This window comes from Vicugna pacos, chromosome 2 (genome assembly GCF_048564905.1).
Source record: "Vicugna pacos chromosome 2, VicPac4, whole genome shotgun sequence".
Lineage (NCBI taxonomy): Eukaryota > Metazoa > Chordata > Mammalia > Artiodactyla > Camelidae > Vicugna > Vicugna pacos.
Genome location: NC_132988.1, coordinates 14,023,849 through 14,041,326, shown reverse-complemented (window position 1 = coordinate 14,041,326; position 17,478 = coordinate 14,023,849). Strand labels below are relative to the sequence as shown.

At 35.8% G+C, this 17,478-nt stretch overlaps 1 long non-coding RNA gene across 1 annotated transcript; it reads right to left on the bottom strand.

The window, feature by feature from the left end:
* Positions 1-4,372: 4,372 nt before the first annotated feature.
* Positions 4,373-17,478, bottom strand: LOC140700961 (uncharacterized). The gene is made up of 2 exons (XR_012079728.1): positions 17,364-17,478; positions 4,373-4,935 (listed from the first exon to the last, which is right to left on the bottom strand). It is a non-coding gene; the product is annotated as an uncharacterized lncRNA (long non-coding RNA).

The window sequence follows — 17,478 nt, the reverse complement described above, 5'->3', positions numbered from 1 at the left end:
CAGCCTACCCAGGCAATAGAAATAAAAGCAAAATAAATGGGCCCTAATTAAACTTACAAGCTTTTGCACAGGAAAGGAAACCATAAGCAAAACAAAACGACAACCTGCAGAATAGGAGAAAATATTTGCAAATGATGTGACTGACAAAGGTTTAATTTCCAGAACATATAAATAGCCCATACAACTTAATAACAACAAAAACAGAAAAATACAACTCAATCCAAAAATGGGCAGAAGATCTAAACAAACAATTCTCCAATGAAGACATACAAATGGCAAACAGGCACGTGAAAAAATGCTCAATATCACTAATTATCAGAGAAATGCAAATCAAAACTACAATGAGGTATCACCTCACACTAGTCAAAATGGCCATCATTCAAAAGTCCACAAACAATAAATGCTGTAGAGGCTATGGAGAAAAGGGAACTCTCCTGCATTGCTGGTGGGAATGTAGTTTGGTGTGGCCATTACAGAAAACAGCATGGAGATTCCTCAAAAAGCTAAAAATAGTCTTACCATATGATCCAGCAATCCCATTCCTGGGCATATATCCAGAGGGAACTCTAATTCGAAAAGATACACGCACCCCAATGTTCAAAGCAGCACTATCTACAATATCCAAGACATGGAAACAACTTAAATGTCCACTGACAGATGACTGGATAAAGAAATTGTGGATACAATGGAATACTACTCAGCCAGAAAAAAGAATAAAATAATGCCATTTGTAGCAACATGGATGGGCTTGGAGAAGACTGTCATTCTAAATGAAGTAAGCCAGAAAGAGAAAGAAAAATACCATATGATATCACTCGTATGTACAATCTGAAAAAAAAAAAAGGAAAGAAAGAAAGAAGAGAACACTAATGAACTCATCCACAAAACAGAAACAGACTCGCAAACATAGCAAACAATTTTATGGTTACCAGGGAAAAAGGGGTGAGAAGGGATAGATTTGAGAGTTTAAGATTTACAAATGTTAACCATTATACATAAAAATCGATTTAAAAAAATTTCTTCTGTATAGCACAGGGAACTATATTCAATATCTGGTAATAATCTTTAATGAAAAAGAATATGAAAAAGAATATATGTATATATTTATGCATGACTGGGACATTATGCTGTACACCAGAAACTGACACATTATAACTGACTATACTTCAATTTTAAAAAAAAAGTAAAAAAAAGAAACAGTAGTTCAGTGATAAAACAGAGTCCTAGTTCCCCTTAAAGGGACATATATATATCTGATACGTATCTTTGAGTTCTGCAGGAGCTAAGGCCCCCTACCCTGGTGGAGGATGGTAACTATATGCTGAAACTCCAGAATGGTTGGAAACAAAAGGTTGATGAGTGAGATTCCAGGAACACTACCCTGTTACCTCACCAACAACTAATCAGAAGAAAATCACGCACCCTGCAGCCCTCACTCCATATGTTGCCTTTATAAACCCCTCCCTGAAAACCATCGTGGAGTTCAAGTCTTTTGAGAGCAAGTCCCCAGTTCTCCTTGCTTGGCCCTGCAATAAACCTTTCTTTGCTCCAAACTCCAACATAACAGTTTGTTTGGCCCCACTGTGCATAGGCACATGGACTTGGGCTCAACAACAGAAGCACTTTGAAGTTCTATTCTTAATACCAAAATAATCTATCATTTTGCTGCCATTTTGACAGGATTTGTGATTGACGAATGCTATAGAAGGTAGAGCTTCATCCACTTATGTACCAAATTTTACTCTGTGCTCACCTCATTCAAAGCACAGGAACTGATGATACAGCTGTGAAGAGGTCAGTAAAGATGACTGTTCTTAGGGAAAAAAATCATTATTTTACAACTACCAGTGTAAAATGGTTCAAGAATTATGAAAGGATGCTAAAACCAATGGGTGAAAGGTTGTTGAAGAATTAAATATTCACATGTTCTCAAAATATCAGTATTAACTATCAAGGGGTAAAGGTATTTTTACAAGGAAGCAATCTGATAAAACCCATCTTAACCAAGTGATCAAACTTTGTATCACCAACAATAGCACAAAGTAACGTTAGGTGTCTCCTGGTCTGATGTAATATATCATCACCTATGTCAGTATTCTTGCCACAAATAGGTTGTAGAAGATTCTACAAGACAAAGGGCTGGATTCTTAAAAAGTATTAAGGTCATGAAAGACTGAAAAAAAAGGCAGGAGGACACTTTTGTACATACAAGTAGACTTTACAAGACTTAATCAAATGCAATGGATGATCCTTAATTGGATCCTCAACAGGGAAAAAGCCATAAGAAACAATTGGAACATAATAAAATCTACTTATGCCAAACCCACAGACAACATCATACTCAAGGATGCAAAGCTAAAGCCTTCCCATTAAATTCAGAAACAAGACAAGGACAACCACTCTCACCACTTCTATTTAACAGAGTATTGGAAAAACGAGACATCACTTCACACCTGTCAGAATGACTATCATCAAAAAGTCTACAAATAACAAATGTTGGAGAGGATGTGAAGAAAAGTGAACCCTTGTACACTGTTGGTGGGAATGTAAATTGGTACAGCCACTATGGAAAACAGTATGAAGTTCCCTCAAAAAGCTAAAAATAGAACTACAACAGGATCCAGTAATTCCACTCCTGGGTGTGTATCCAAAGAAAACAAAAACAATAATTTGAAAAGATGCATGCACCCTACTATTCACAGCAGCACTGTTTACAATAGCCAAGACATGGAAGCAATCCAAGTGCCCATGAACAGATGAATGGATAAAAATGTGGTGTGTATATATATACACATAAATACACACACAATGGAATATTACTCATCCATAAAAAAGAATGAAATTCTGCCAATAGCAGCAACATGGATGGACCTAGATAATATTATGCTTAGTGAAATAAGTCAGAGAAAGACAAATACTTAATGATATCACTTATATGTGGAACCTAAAAAATAATACAAAAGAATGTATATCCAAAGCAGAAACAGACTCACAGGTTTAGAAAACAAACATGGTTAACAAAGGGGAGAGGGAAGTGGGGAGGGATAAACTAGGGACATGGGATTAACAAAAACAAACTATCATGTACAGAATAGATAAGCAACAAGGACATCCTGTATAGTACAGGAAATTATACCCATTAACTTATGATAACTCATAATGGAGTAAAAATCTGCAAAAATACTGAATCACTATGCTGTACACCTGAAACTAATATAATATTATAATTCAACTATATTTCAATGTTAAAAAAGAAATAATTGGGGAAAATTTAGACCATATATTAATAGTATTATAGCTATGTTAAATATTTTAGAGCGACAGTGGTATTGCTGTTACACAGGAAAGATTTCTTGTTCTTAGGAGATTCAGGCTGAATTACTTAGTGGTGAAGTATGATATCTGCAACTTTCAAATGGTTCAGAAAAATATGAGTATACATATGCATATAAAAAGAGAAGTAAGGCAAATGTGATAAAATGTTAATAATCGAAGATTGGGTAAAGTATATATAGGTGTTCACTGTACTATTCTTTTAACTTCTCTTTAGGTTTGAAATTTTTAAAAATAAAAAGTTGGGAAATTTTTTTGAATAAAGAGAGCTAAAACAAACAAACAAAATCTCTGTTTCATGAAATTTATATTCTAACAAATAAGTAATATACAACCATTTACAGATTGTAAGTAAATTCAATGAAGAAAATCAATATTTTGTGATATGACAAAGAGTAGTCGGGTAGATGGGAGGGCTATTTTGGAGACTGTTTCAGAAAAAATTTCTCTGCAGAGGTATCATTTCAGTTGAGACCCCCAAGATGAGCCAGCTGTGTTAAATGCCAGCAGAAAAAGCACTCCAGGATTCTAGGTTAAGTAAACATCAACTGCAAAGGCAAATGTGTCAGGAAATAAATTGGAGAGGTGCAGGCAAGAGCCAGATTACACAAAGCTATTGGCCATTGTTAAGAGTTTGGATTTTATTTAAATATCTACACAACTTTAATGAGTTGTACACTTTAAAAAGTGAATTTTATGATATGTGGATTATATCCTGATAAAAAATTATTTAATTAAAATAAAAATAAATTCGATGACGATCCAGTGAAAGTTTTAAGCAGACACATGACATGACCCAGCTTACTTTTAAAAAAAGTTCACTCTGGCTGACAGCAGCTTTCTTAAGTCACGTATCCTTACTGCCTTGTATTAAGGTCACAAATGTGTCTGATCACCCTAATAATTTCTAAGTACTGGAGTCATGAGATTAATGTCCAATTTATCTTTATATTCTTCAGAGTGTCACGTTACTCATGCTTTATGTTCAGAAAATATTTGCTAAATGAAATGATTAACAAAGGAAAAAATATCTCAATGATAACTCTTAATTCTTTATGTTTTACATAATTTATACTTTTGGAATCAAGGAATCAGTGACCAAATATATATTCAATATGGCTTATAATCAGTTTCAAATATTATTGACATAAACACCCCAAGATCGTTCCATCCAATTATGGCATTGTTTATAATATCTAATTTTATTTTTCTGTATTTTGCTACATTTTTCAAGTTTCCTACAAATGAACTTGTGACACTTTTATAATCAGAACAAGTGGCTCTTTTAAGCCCCTGAAATGTTCATCTCTTCTAGACTATAAATAAAAGTGAGTAAAAACCATTAAGATTATTAATTTAAACAACCAATTATATGTAATCCAGAACGACTCTTGCCCAAATTTCAGTCTCTGCAGCACTCTTCCGGACTCAGCTGAGGCCACTCATTCATTTGTTTATTCATCAGTAAAATATTATCAGGCCAGCGTTGATAGTCACACAACTCCAGAGGGGCCCATTCACATAGAGAACAGTGGGCTGAACGTTCTGAATTGCAGGACACCTAGATACTAAGCAGGTACTGGTCCAGGCAGTTTGTGAGCCCTGGAGGTAAAAAAGAAAACAAGGCAGATCTCACATTGTGTTACAACTACATGTTTAGTTATCTGTCTCCCTCAGTGTGATGTAAACCCTGTGAGGCAGACAGTAAGTCGGATTTCTGCAGAGGTGTTCAATAAGGCGTTTACCAAGCAGAGAAGGGGTAGAGTCAAGGAAAAGGATTCCCATCATAAAAAACAAACAGTAACTGGGAAGGCAGGAGAGGACTGTGTTTCACAAGTCCTGTTTGGCTGGGAAACAGAGCAAGAGTAAGGAAGTAGAGAGAGACCCGTCCTGGACAGGTTTATGAGTCACCAGAAAGAATTTAGACTTAGTCTTAAAGGCCAGGAGAACCAATGAAGAGTTTTAAGGAAAGGAATGGCTTTATCAGATTTGTGCATTCCCAAACCAGACACTGGATTAGAGGCAGCATCTGACTGAAGACAGGGAAACTTGTTTAGAAGACATAGCTGCAAGCCAGGGGTTCATTATTTGGGATCTATAGTGGATTGAAGTTGGATAGGAAAAAAATGTTTATTTTTGCTGAAAACTAATTGAAATTTAGGAATTCCTCCAGTTATAAATGTAGGCAAGGAACCATAGTATGATTAACAATGTCTGTTACTTTACAACCAATAGAAATCAGATATTTTCACAATACCTTCCAGTTACTGCAGGTATCTCAAAACATTATTTGCCCTCATTGCTACTGTGAAATTACAGTTATTACGAGACAGGAAAAAAGAGGGCAGGGCACAAACATTCAAGAAATAACCCAGCAGTTAACACCAAGGTGGCCAAAAATTCAACTCCCAACAGGCCTTGAGGCCCAAGATGGCAGGAGATTTGACTTCCAATAGACTTTGAGCTTTATTATACACTCGTGACATATTAACATGGAAAATGGCACTCCCACAGGCACCATGACAGTTCTGAGGCTGACCATAAAAGGTGAAAAAGTGGGTAGTGGCCCAGTTCCTGGGAATCCCAGCCCCTTCCCCAAAGTAGTTGGAATAATCCTCCTGCTTATTAGCATATGAAGTTACCAAGCCCATAAAAACTAACAACCCCCACACCTTGTGGCTGCTCTCCTTTCTGAACGAGATGGGCCACATTCTGTCTAAAGTGTGTATCTACTTTTACTTTAAACTGAGTGCCAAACCCCACATCTCATGGCCTTTCTCTTGCCTTCTGAGACAGCCTGCGCTCTGTCTATGGAGTGTGTATCCCTCTGAATAAATCTACCTTTACTCAACTGTGGCCTGCTGCTGAATTCTTTCCTGCACCAAGCCAAGGACCCACACTTGGTGGGGCACATCCCAGGGACCCAACTGAGACCTGGGACACAGTCATCTTCTTTCCCCACATTCATTTTTCCTGTATCAATTACACCCAGTGCTAGATCTTATTATTAATGGATTAATAACAAAATCTGTTTTTAACCCCAAACATAATACTTACTTTCCACTTGGACCCAGCACTGCATAATTTAACACTTGAGGTTTTAAATATCACAAGTGGCCCTGAATCTCCAGGACATGTAGTAATTTGTCAATCTGTTGAGGCATGAAATAGGATTGCTGCTGCTGAGGAGTTGCTGAGCCAGTCAGGAGCCTGTCTGCCCAGGGACCACATTGCTACATGATGTTGTTTAATGTGCATAACAAAGCTATAAATGAAGTCATATCATCCCCACTTTACAGATGAAGAGTTTGATGAAATCACAAATTAGACCAGAATTAGAGGATCTGGAGATTTTCAAAGGTCCAGTCATGTCTCTAGACTATCATCTTGTTTCTGACTCCAATGTAAAGAAGTGAACTCCCTGAAAGTAAGGACCTTATCTTTAATCTTGGCACCCACCAGGGCACACACTGAACTTGACAATACAAGTGGTCAATAAATGGCTTCCTGATTAATGAAATTTCTAAGAATTCTGCCTTCCTTCACTGAAAGGGGATTTCCTGGAGGTCATAGCCTCCAACTTCATCCTGCTGAATTCCCAGCGCCTGGAAAAGCACCTATCTCATACAAATTAGAAGTATTTATTAATTGACTACTTGTCTAACTCAGATTTGTGTTTGGCACCTGACACACATTTTCTTTTATTGATGGTTTTCTATAAATGTCTTTGAACATCAAAATAATGTACAAAAGTGTAAATAAGACCAATTTTGTAGATAATTAAAAATTCTTTTACATTTTCAACTTTTCTATTCTTTGGACTAACTTGAATATTGGTCTCCTTCATTATTATAGGAAGTTTTTATTTATAAAATACTGGGACAGAAATCTGTATTTAGTTTTGACTGTTAATTATCAGTACACATACAACTGGAACATACAGGTAAGTGTATTTTTATATAATCATATTTGTCCTTAGGCTCAAATAAGTTAAAAATAATAATACTTAATTTACTAGTTTTTTTTAGACTAATACTTCATCTTACAGGATGAAAAAAATTTAGTCAAAAATAAACATAATCAGGGGAAATTATTAATGAAAACTTTTATTATATTAAACTTAAAAGATTTGTTCTTGAGAGGGATAAAATTTTATGGTAGCAATAGGTCAAAGAAAGCAAGGTACTTGTTTTTCAATTTCTAGAATGTGTTGAGTATAAAAAGTGCCCTACCTCACAATGCTTCTTTCCTGAGGGATCCAGAAATAGACACATAAAAATCCAAATGCGAAACGCACACATTTCTACTTAACAGCTCCTTGCCCTTTTCCCTCATTAGCTTCAGAACTGAGCTTGCTCAGATAGTCACTAATAACTATGTGCCCCATGTATATTTAGAAGCCACCTTGTAGAGGCATTTGTCTTTGCCTCTAAATGTAGAGTTTCAATAAGCATTTCAGTTACTGTTTCTTACAGAGCCCAAAAGCCCCCACTCTGTAAAATTAATCACTTTCACTTTTAAAAAATATTGAGTTTTCATGTGGTGAGGGATGACAAAAGCATTTGGGACTATTTCTCTGTATGTCATTCAATAAGAGGAAATTTACTAATGATTGTTCAAACAATTTAGATATAATATATGGATAAATATATAATAAAGGAAAAACAGTTTCAGTTTTGTCTTTGTGAAATTTGGGGTTATGTTAACAAATGGGAACATTTTACTGAATCCTAACACATCCTGAGTTTGCTCAGATAGTCACGTAAGTGGTGTGACCAAAATCATCTCCCTATCAGTGCTCTGCCAAACCTAAAAAGTCAACAATGGAATAAATCATTAAAGGTTTTCTTAGCATGCAAACATTTTAACTGTAAGTCACTCTGTTAATTTGATCTATGAATTCATTACCACTCATGTCATCCAGAGGTAACTATAGCCCAGAAAAAATGACGCACATAAAAGGTAAGTTTTTCATGAAGAAAGTTCTGCTAGAAAAAAAGACTCAACTCCTGATATACCAAAGTAGCCAAGAATGAATGCTTCACCACCTTCCTCTACTGCTAGTTTCCATCCCAAGGAATAGTAACTCTGAGTTGTTAAAGAGGTAAAGAAATTTAGCAAGTGGTGTCAGTCAGACCTCACACAAATTTCTTGCTAAGTGATGATTCTAAAAGACAAATCCCCAAAGTTCTCATCTATAGCATGAAAGAGGCAAAGATTTAGATCAGGTCGAAAGCAAAGTATAACCTTGTAAGTAAATTAAGAAAATATTTCCTCCATTTCTGAGTTAGGGTAGCAGATCAAACAGAAGCATTTATTTCACTCCTTCCCAAATACCACCACAATCGAAGAAGTATAGGAAAAAACAGACAGGAGCAACAAAAATTTGGAAGCTGAAAACAAAATAGACCAATGGTAACTGACTTAGACACAAGAAACCTGAATCCCAAGACATCAGTAGGAAAACTGAAATCTAACTCAATTTATTCTACAGGATCTTCAAAAAAAAAAAAAATGGGAAGTGGCAACAGCAAGAACTTCTGGAAATTGTAGTTAGGAAGACTAGGGTAAAAGCAGTTTGACCTCCCCTCTTCAGTGGGAGCAACTGCTCTTCCTCAAACCAGGTGATAGATCAGACATTTATTCCTCTGAAGAAAATAAAACTTGAGGTCTTTAGATTATGAAAGTGCCTGGCACAGTTGAGGGGATGGGTTTCATACCCCAACAGGTGAACTTATTAATTTTATGCATATTATATGCTCACAGTAGAGACCCTCACCCCTCTTCCTTAATCAGTGCCCAGAATGCTAGCAACCAGGCACTTATCCACCTAGCCAGAGACTGGACATCTCTTTCCAGGTGAATCTAACCCAAGAGTTAAACTTGCCGACTTAGTCACCCTACAGTGACATGTAGTTGCTAAATCCCATATTCAGCAATTCAATGAGTTTTTTAGTCTCTCATGCTTAATCGTAGGTTACATAATCAAGGATTACCAGTCACTGTGAGAATCTTCTAATGTGAAAGATACAGACAAATACAAGCAGAAAAAAAAGTTATCTGGAGGAATTAAAGACTATTTAGGGAGAAGAAAACATTAAAAGGAAAAAAATGTCATTAATATATTTAGAGCTAATTAAAAAAATACAGCATCCATGAAACAAGAACAGGATGCCATGGAAAAGAAATTCTCAGAGAACAAAAAAGAGTCCTTGGGAAATAAAAGCTTGATAGAAGGGGGAAAAAAATCTTAAAAGATGGGTTAGAAGATAAAGTTGAAGAAAGCATCCCTGAAAGTAGAATAGAAAGAGAGAGAGATGGGAAATAGGAGAAAAAAGATAATAAAACTGCAGAAACAGAAAAAATAGGACATAGAAAATCATTAAAATTATTAAAGAAAAACTACCAGAATGTAAGGACTTATGTTTCCAGATGAAAAGAACCCATGAAATGCTGAGGAAAACAGATGAAGACTCATAACAAGTCATGCATGAAATTTCAGAACACCTGGACACAGAAACGATTCCACTCACCTTCAGGAAAAAAGGTAAATATCTTGGTTACACACAAAGGATAAACAAACACAACAACTTTGGACTCCTCCACAGCAGCACTGGAAGCAAGAAGAGAGGTTTTCAAGAAGCAAGAAAAATACGTTCAAAATTCTGTGCAAAATGATCTTCAACCTAGAATCCTATCCTCAGAAATTATTAATCAAGAATGAGGATTGAACAGAGATATTTTTAGACATTTTCAAGATCTCAATTTATTCCCTACTTATCTTTTTTCTTTTTTAATCAGTCTTTTTTGGGGGGGGTAATTAGATTTTTATTTATTGTAATTATTTATTTTAATGGAGGTACTGGGAATGGAAACCAAGACTTTGTGCATGCTAAGCACATGCGCTACCACTAAGCTATACCCTCCCCCTGACTTTTCTTTTCTTAAGATGCTACTGGAGGATACGCTTCACCCATATGGGAGAATAAACCAAGAAAGAGGAAGACCTGGAACCCAGGGAGCAAGAGAGGGAATCCCAGATGATAGCTGTGCCCCACACATGGGAGGTAAGCAGTCAGGTAGGGCAGTATGACTCAAGAATCAGACACAGGAAACACTGTCTTCACCAGTCCTCGGCCATTATACCCTTTTTCAGCCGAGGATGCCTGTGTGAGCCTGACCCAGATTCTCATCTGCGTTTGGATATCTCTCCTGTATTGATGAAGCTCTACTCTCCTTTTAATCTAAGGACAGTCTTTCCACCCCAAAAGGATTCTGGCTTGACTTACTCCTAAGACCTAGAAGTAGACCACACAGTTTAAAGTAGAAACTACAGAGCAGCCCTCGCTGTCTGGCCAAACTTCAGCTGTGTGACCAGTATCTGGTCCACACCACATTCATGTCAGATAGGTGCATTATAGTAATCTTTCTGCTTCCCAGGAGTTACTACAGACAGAGGAAGTCTCTTGTAAACACTTAGAGTAACTGAAGCCAGACTATGACCCAGAAACTCTGTTCAGCCTATTTGTGCTTGCTACTCTAGTTTTCAAAATTAAACAATATATTCTTTAGGGACAGGTATAAAAATGGTGGGGCTTTAGGAACGCAAATGAACGGTGGACACAAAATCAAAATAATCATTTTCTCTGAGGAGAAAGAGTGAGATGTGATAGAGAGGAGCACACAGAACACTGGTACTAGTAATGTGGTTTCTTCACCCAGTTGGTGGGTACACAAACTTATTCTGATTACTTAAAACTATGTGTATATTTATACACCATTCCATATAAGTGAAATAGGCATTTTAATAAAAATTATTTAACTGCATTTTATTAAAAGATGCTTCTATTTTATTACCAACTTTGATTTCAGATCTTAATCAAAATGTTTATAAAACTTCATCTCTCTTGGTGTATTATTTATTTCAAATAAAAACATTTAGGAAAAAAAACCCTCATCTCTCCTAAAATCATGGACTGTTCCATTCAAAAGGAAACAAATGATATAATATTACTACTATGTAGAAAGCAGAGAGCAATTTCCTCTCACATAAGCCCCTGACTGGCAATATACTTGGTTATATTATAGAGATAAAAAATTAGGAGCATTTTCTCAATATTTATGATAATTCTATAAGCAGCTTTGATAAACAAACATCATATATTAATACATATATTAATAATAATATTTAATTAGGTAATTTATTTAAAGTGTATTAAAAATCAGAAGATCTAATGTTGCCCCTAATTTACCAATCTCAGGTACTATTTATCCTTCTTAAAACACTGAAGTATATACAGAATTCAGATTTACTTATTAAATCAATTGTGACAATCTTAAGTGAATCTGCTTATCTGTGCTTTGAGACTAGCTAATAAAATATAGTGGTATTTTGATGTCCCTGTTTTGGATTTTGGTTTGTTTTATATTTAATCCCTGAATCATTGCTTAGATCAATCAGGTAAAGGAACTTTACGGAGGTTCATATAACACATAAATATTTTTCTAGCTTGACTAAGTATAAGCCTAGGTTAAGACAATTTTAATTTTCCTCTGGACACATTGCCTCAGTCAAATATCTACTTTTATCTATGTCCAGGGATTTTCTAACTCATGGCTCATTAAAACAGCAATTTATCCTCTACCTGAAAATTGCTAACTATATCTACATTTTTTAAAATGTACCACAATTGCAAGCAATTGTGAATCCAAAACTAAAAATAAGTAATTTGTTCTAGGTATCAATAGCCTAAGTATTTTCCATATGTAAGTCCTTACTATAAAAAGTGAGGTATTGCTAATTAATTTCTTAATTAAACAAAATTTTATTTAGTATCTACTGTGTGTGCCAGGTTCTATACTAGGTACAGTATTATTAGCACAACACTGTACCAGGTACAGTGGATAAAACAGAAATCTTTGACCTCAGAGCTTTTATTCTAATGGGGGGACTGACAATAAAAAATATACGTACATAAGATGACATGTAATAAGGTAAGAAGAAATGTAGAGGAAAACATAGCAGGCAAGAATGTGTATGTCATGACAACCGCAATTTTAAATGCTGTTCATAAGAAAGACGTCGCTGCAAAAGTGGTATGTGAGCAGTTAGGTGATAAGGCTCTCTGGAAGAAGAGCATTTTAAGCAGAGAGAATGGCCAAGTACAAAGCCCTGAGATGGGAGTATGGCTGGTATGTTTGCAGAACCAGAAGGCCAGTGTGACTAAACTGGAATGAGTGAAGACTGTTGTAGATGAGATCAGAAAAATAAGGGGCCAGATCATGGATGGCCTTGTTGGCCACAGTATGGAGTGTGATGGAAACCGGATTGTGGACATGGTTGGCATTTTTGTTGTTGTTGAACACATGAATGCCCTATTTTAATATAATTAACTACATTACTTTATTAATAAAAAAATCATTATTTCTTTTTTTGGTTTTTATTTATTTATTTAAATTTACTTTTCTTCTAGTTTAATTTAGATACAATCTCTTCCGGTTTTATTGAGATATTGAGATATAATACAGCACTTGTATACATTTAACATGTATAGCATACTTATTTGACTTACATACATCATGAAATGTTGTATAATGTTCACAGTAAGTTCAGTGAACATCCATCATCTCAAATAAATAAAAAATTAAAGAAATAGAAAAAAACGAGAAGCTGGCATTTCTTTTTAAGAGTTGCTCTGGCTGCTGAATTCAGAACAGGCTGAAGGCAGGGTAAAAGCCAAAGTACAAAGGCCAGTTAGAGGAATCCAGGGAAAAGATGATGACGACTTTGACCAGGGTCAAGTGGTAAGAAGTGGTCAGGGCTCTGAATATACTTTAAAGATAGAGCTGATAGGTTTTAGGTGGGGAATATGAAAAAAGAAATCAGTCGAAGATAATTCTAAAGTGAGCTACTGGAAGAATTCAGTTGCCATTACTGAGGTGGGGAAGGCCACATTTTATCATGAATATGAGCCTCTGGGTTTATAAATGCTGTAAATTTATTTCTAAAGAATGCTTCTTTAGTTAGCAAAGTGTTTTATGGTGAAAGATAATTATACCTAAAAAGCAACCTGAATTAGAGTGTGACCTTTTTTTTTTTTTAATTCCTGAGGGTCTGGTAAATGAAAAAAACATTCACAATTGTTCTTTAAAAAAAGGCACTTCTTACATAATTGCTAAGTGCAACTTGCAATCTTTGCTCTAGTTGAGCTGCTTAAGTCTTTGTTGTCTCATTGTGGGTGTTAAAGCGCTGGTGATACATGCTGGTACTGTCTGCACAGCACTTTAATTGTAGGGATTCTCTCTTAGCCTATCTGTCTTCTGATTTTTAATTATCTTTAGAGAAAATTATACACAGAATTTCTACAATGATTACCCACTGTCATACACTGGTAACTCCAAAACCTGTTCATTATAATGCTAAAAGGACAAGAACATGTTCTTCACCCCAATTTACAGGGTCTATTTCACAGTTGTGTCCATTTCCATTTCGACAAATAATCCAAATCTAAAAATATACACCCTTCTCTTCCGTTTTTATTTCTTGAAAGGTAAATTTTTTTTTTCTTTTCAGAGCTCTGCTCTTGTTTTGACAGTGATTATTGTGCCTACATTTTATTCTGGTATTCTTTAATGGAAATGTATTGTTTATTTCTATAAAGTGAGTTTTGTTTTGCTTTTAAGATTCTAGAATTCTTTTTTATTGCCATGGTAAATATTGGTTTGTTTTACATTCTTTTTAACCTTAAAATGAATATGGAATCATATGTTACAGTTGACTGGAAGTTTGGAAGTAATCCAACTCGACCTCTAAGCAGGTACCCTGGCCATTTATTTTAACCATTTCCCGTATCAGAGAACTCACTAGCAGTCCACTGCATTGTTAAAGAGCTCTACCAACAACACATAAAAAAGATTATACATCATGACCAAGTGGGGTTCATCCCAGGGACACAAGGCTGGTTCAACATACGCAAATCAATCAGTGTAATACATCACATCAACAAGAGAAAGGACAAAAACCACATGATCATCTCAATCGATGCAGAAAAAGCATTTGATAAAATTCAACACCCATTTATGATAAAACCTCTTGCCAAAGTGGGTATAGAGGGAACATATCTCAACATAATAAAAGATATATATGACAAGCCTACAGCCAGCATAGTTCTCAACGGTGAAAAACTCAAAAGCTTCCCACTAAAATCTGGGACAAGACAAGGATGCCCACTATCACCACTTCTATTCAACATAGTCCTGGAAGTCCTAGCCACAGCAATCAGGCAAGAGAAAGAAATAAAAGGGATCCAAATTGGAAAAGAAGAGGTAAAAGTGTCATTATATGCTGATGACATGTTACTATATATAGAAAACCCTAAAAGGTCCACACAAAAGCTACTAGAGCTGATCGAAGAATTCAGCAAGGTAGCAGGTTACAAAATTAATGTTCAAAAATCAGTTGCCTTTCTTTACACTAACGATAAATCAACAGAAAAAGAAAGTAAAGAAACAATCCCCTTTAAAATAGCACCCAAAGTAATAAAATATCTGGGAATAAATCTAACCAAGGAGGTGAAAGAATTATACACAGAAAACTATAAACCATTGATGAAGGAAATTAAAGAAGACTTTAAAAAATGGAAAGATACTCCATGCTCTTGGATTGGAAGAATCAATATTGTTAAAATGGTCACACTGCCCAAGGCAATCTACAGATTTAATGCAATCCCTATCCAATTACCCAGGACATATTTCACAGAACTAGAACAAATCATAATAAAATTTATATGGAACCATCAAAGACCTAGAATTGCTAAAGCATTACTGAAGAGAAAGAAAGAGGCTGGAGGAATAACTCTCCCAGACTTCAGACAATACTATAGAGCTACAGTCATCAAGACAGCATGGTATTGGTACCAAAACAGACATATGGACCAATGGAACAGAATAGAGAGCCCAGAAATGAACCCACAAACCTTTGGTCAACTCATCTTCGACAAAGGAGGCAAGAATATACAATGGAATAAAGACAGTCTCTTCAGCAAATGGTGTTGGGAAAACTGGACAGCAGCATGTAAAACAATGAAGCTAGAACACACCCTTACACCATATACAAAAATCAACTCAAAATGGATTAAAGACTTAAACATAAGACAAGATACAATAAACCTCCTAGAGGAAAACATAGGCAAAACATTATCTGACATACATTTCAAAAATTTTCTCCTAGAAGAAATAAAAGCAAGAATAAACAAATGGGACCTAATGAAACTTACAAGCTTCTGCAGAGCAAAGGAAACCAGAAATAAAACAAGAAGAAAACCTACGAAATGGGAGAAAATTTTTGCAAGTGAAACCGACAAAGGCTTGATCTCCAAAATATATAAGCAGCTCATATGACTCAATAAGAAAAAAATAAACAACCCAATCCAAAAATGGGCAGAAGACCTAAACAAGCAATTCTCCAAGGAAGACATACAAATGATCAAAAAGCACATGAAAAAATGTTCAATATCACTAATTATCAGAGAAATGCAAATCAAAACTACAATGAGGTATCACCTCACACCAGTCAGAATGGCCGTCATTCAAAAATCCAAAAATGACAAATGCTGGAGAGGCTGTGGAGAAAGGGGAACCCTCCTACACTGCTGGTGGGAATGCAGTTTGGTGCAGCCACTATGGAAAACAATGTGGAGATTCCTCAAAAGACTAGGAATAGACTTACCATATGACCCAGGAATCCCACTCCTGGGCTTGTATCCAGAAGGAACCCTACTTCAGGATGACACCTGCACCCCAATGTTCATAGCAGCACTATTTACAATAGGCAAAACATGGAAACAGCCTAAATGTCCATCAACAGGTGACTGGATAAAGAAGAGGTGGTATATTTATACAATGGAATACTACTCAGCTATAAAAACCGACAACATAACGCCATTTGCAGCAACATGGATGCTCCTGGAGAATGTCATTCTAAGTGAAGTAAGCCAGAAAGAGAAAGAAAAATACCATATGAGATCGCTCATATGTGGAATCTAAAAAACAAAAACAAAAATAAACAAACAAACAAAAACAAAGCATAAATACAGGACAGAAATAGACTCACAAGACAGAGAATACAGACTTGTGGTTACCAGGGGGGTGGAGGGTGGGAAGGGATAGACTGGGATTTCAAAATTTTAGAATAGATAAACAAGATTACACTGTATATCACAGGGAAATATACACAAAATGTTATGATAACTCACAGAGAAAAAAATGTGACAATGAGTGTGTATGTGTCCATGAATGACTGAAAAATTGTGCTGAACACTGGAATTTGACACAACATTGTAAAATGATTATAAATCAATAAAAAATGTTAAAAAAAAAGAGCTCTAACTGCTAGAAAATTCTTTCTCACAAGTTGTTAAAGTTGCTATATCCTCTATTCCTATATCCTCTATTCATAAGTTCCTGGAACAACAAAAAGCACAACTGCCTTTGATTCAAACATCAAGTTATATTCTCAGGTCAGCGAGTAACTTGCTATTTGACGTTAGGTCAGAATCATGACCACTCTGAGCTTCATTACACCATCTGATCTATAAAATGAGGAGGTTGGACCATGAATACCTCTTTCAGATCTTAAATTCCAGAATTCTAGTAGCTCTTCCACAGGATCTTGCGATATATGAGGGTAGCTATCAAATTCCTACCTAAATTTACTTTTTTTCCCCCACCCTAATGCCCTAGTTCACTCAAAGATTCTTTGTATGACGTGGTTTCTAGCCCCTTCACAATCCTTATAGCCCTTCCCTGGATATACTCCAGATTATCAGCATGCTGGGTAGCACCCAGAACTGAAGAATATAAATGTTCTAGATGTGATCTGGGTACTGAGTTCCGTATTACTAGCACTTAATTGTCCTTGAATAAGTTACCCATTTCTGCATAAGCAATACCCCCAATTCAACAGTTTTAAACAGCAACAAACATTTTTTAACTTGCAATTCTGTGGGCCAGGAAATTCGGACAGGGTTTACCTGAGTGATTCTGGCTCAAATTCTCTCATTGACTGGGGCTGTAGTCATCTCAATTCTCAACTAGGGCTGAAGGATCTCTTGTAAACTCACTCATGTAGTTGTTAGCAAGCTCAAC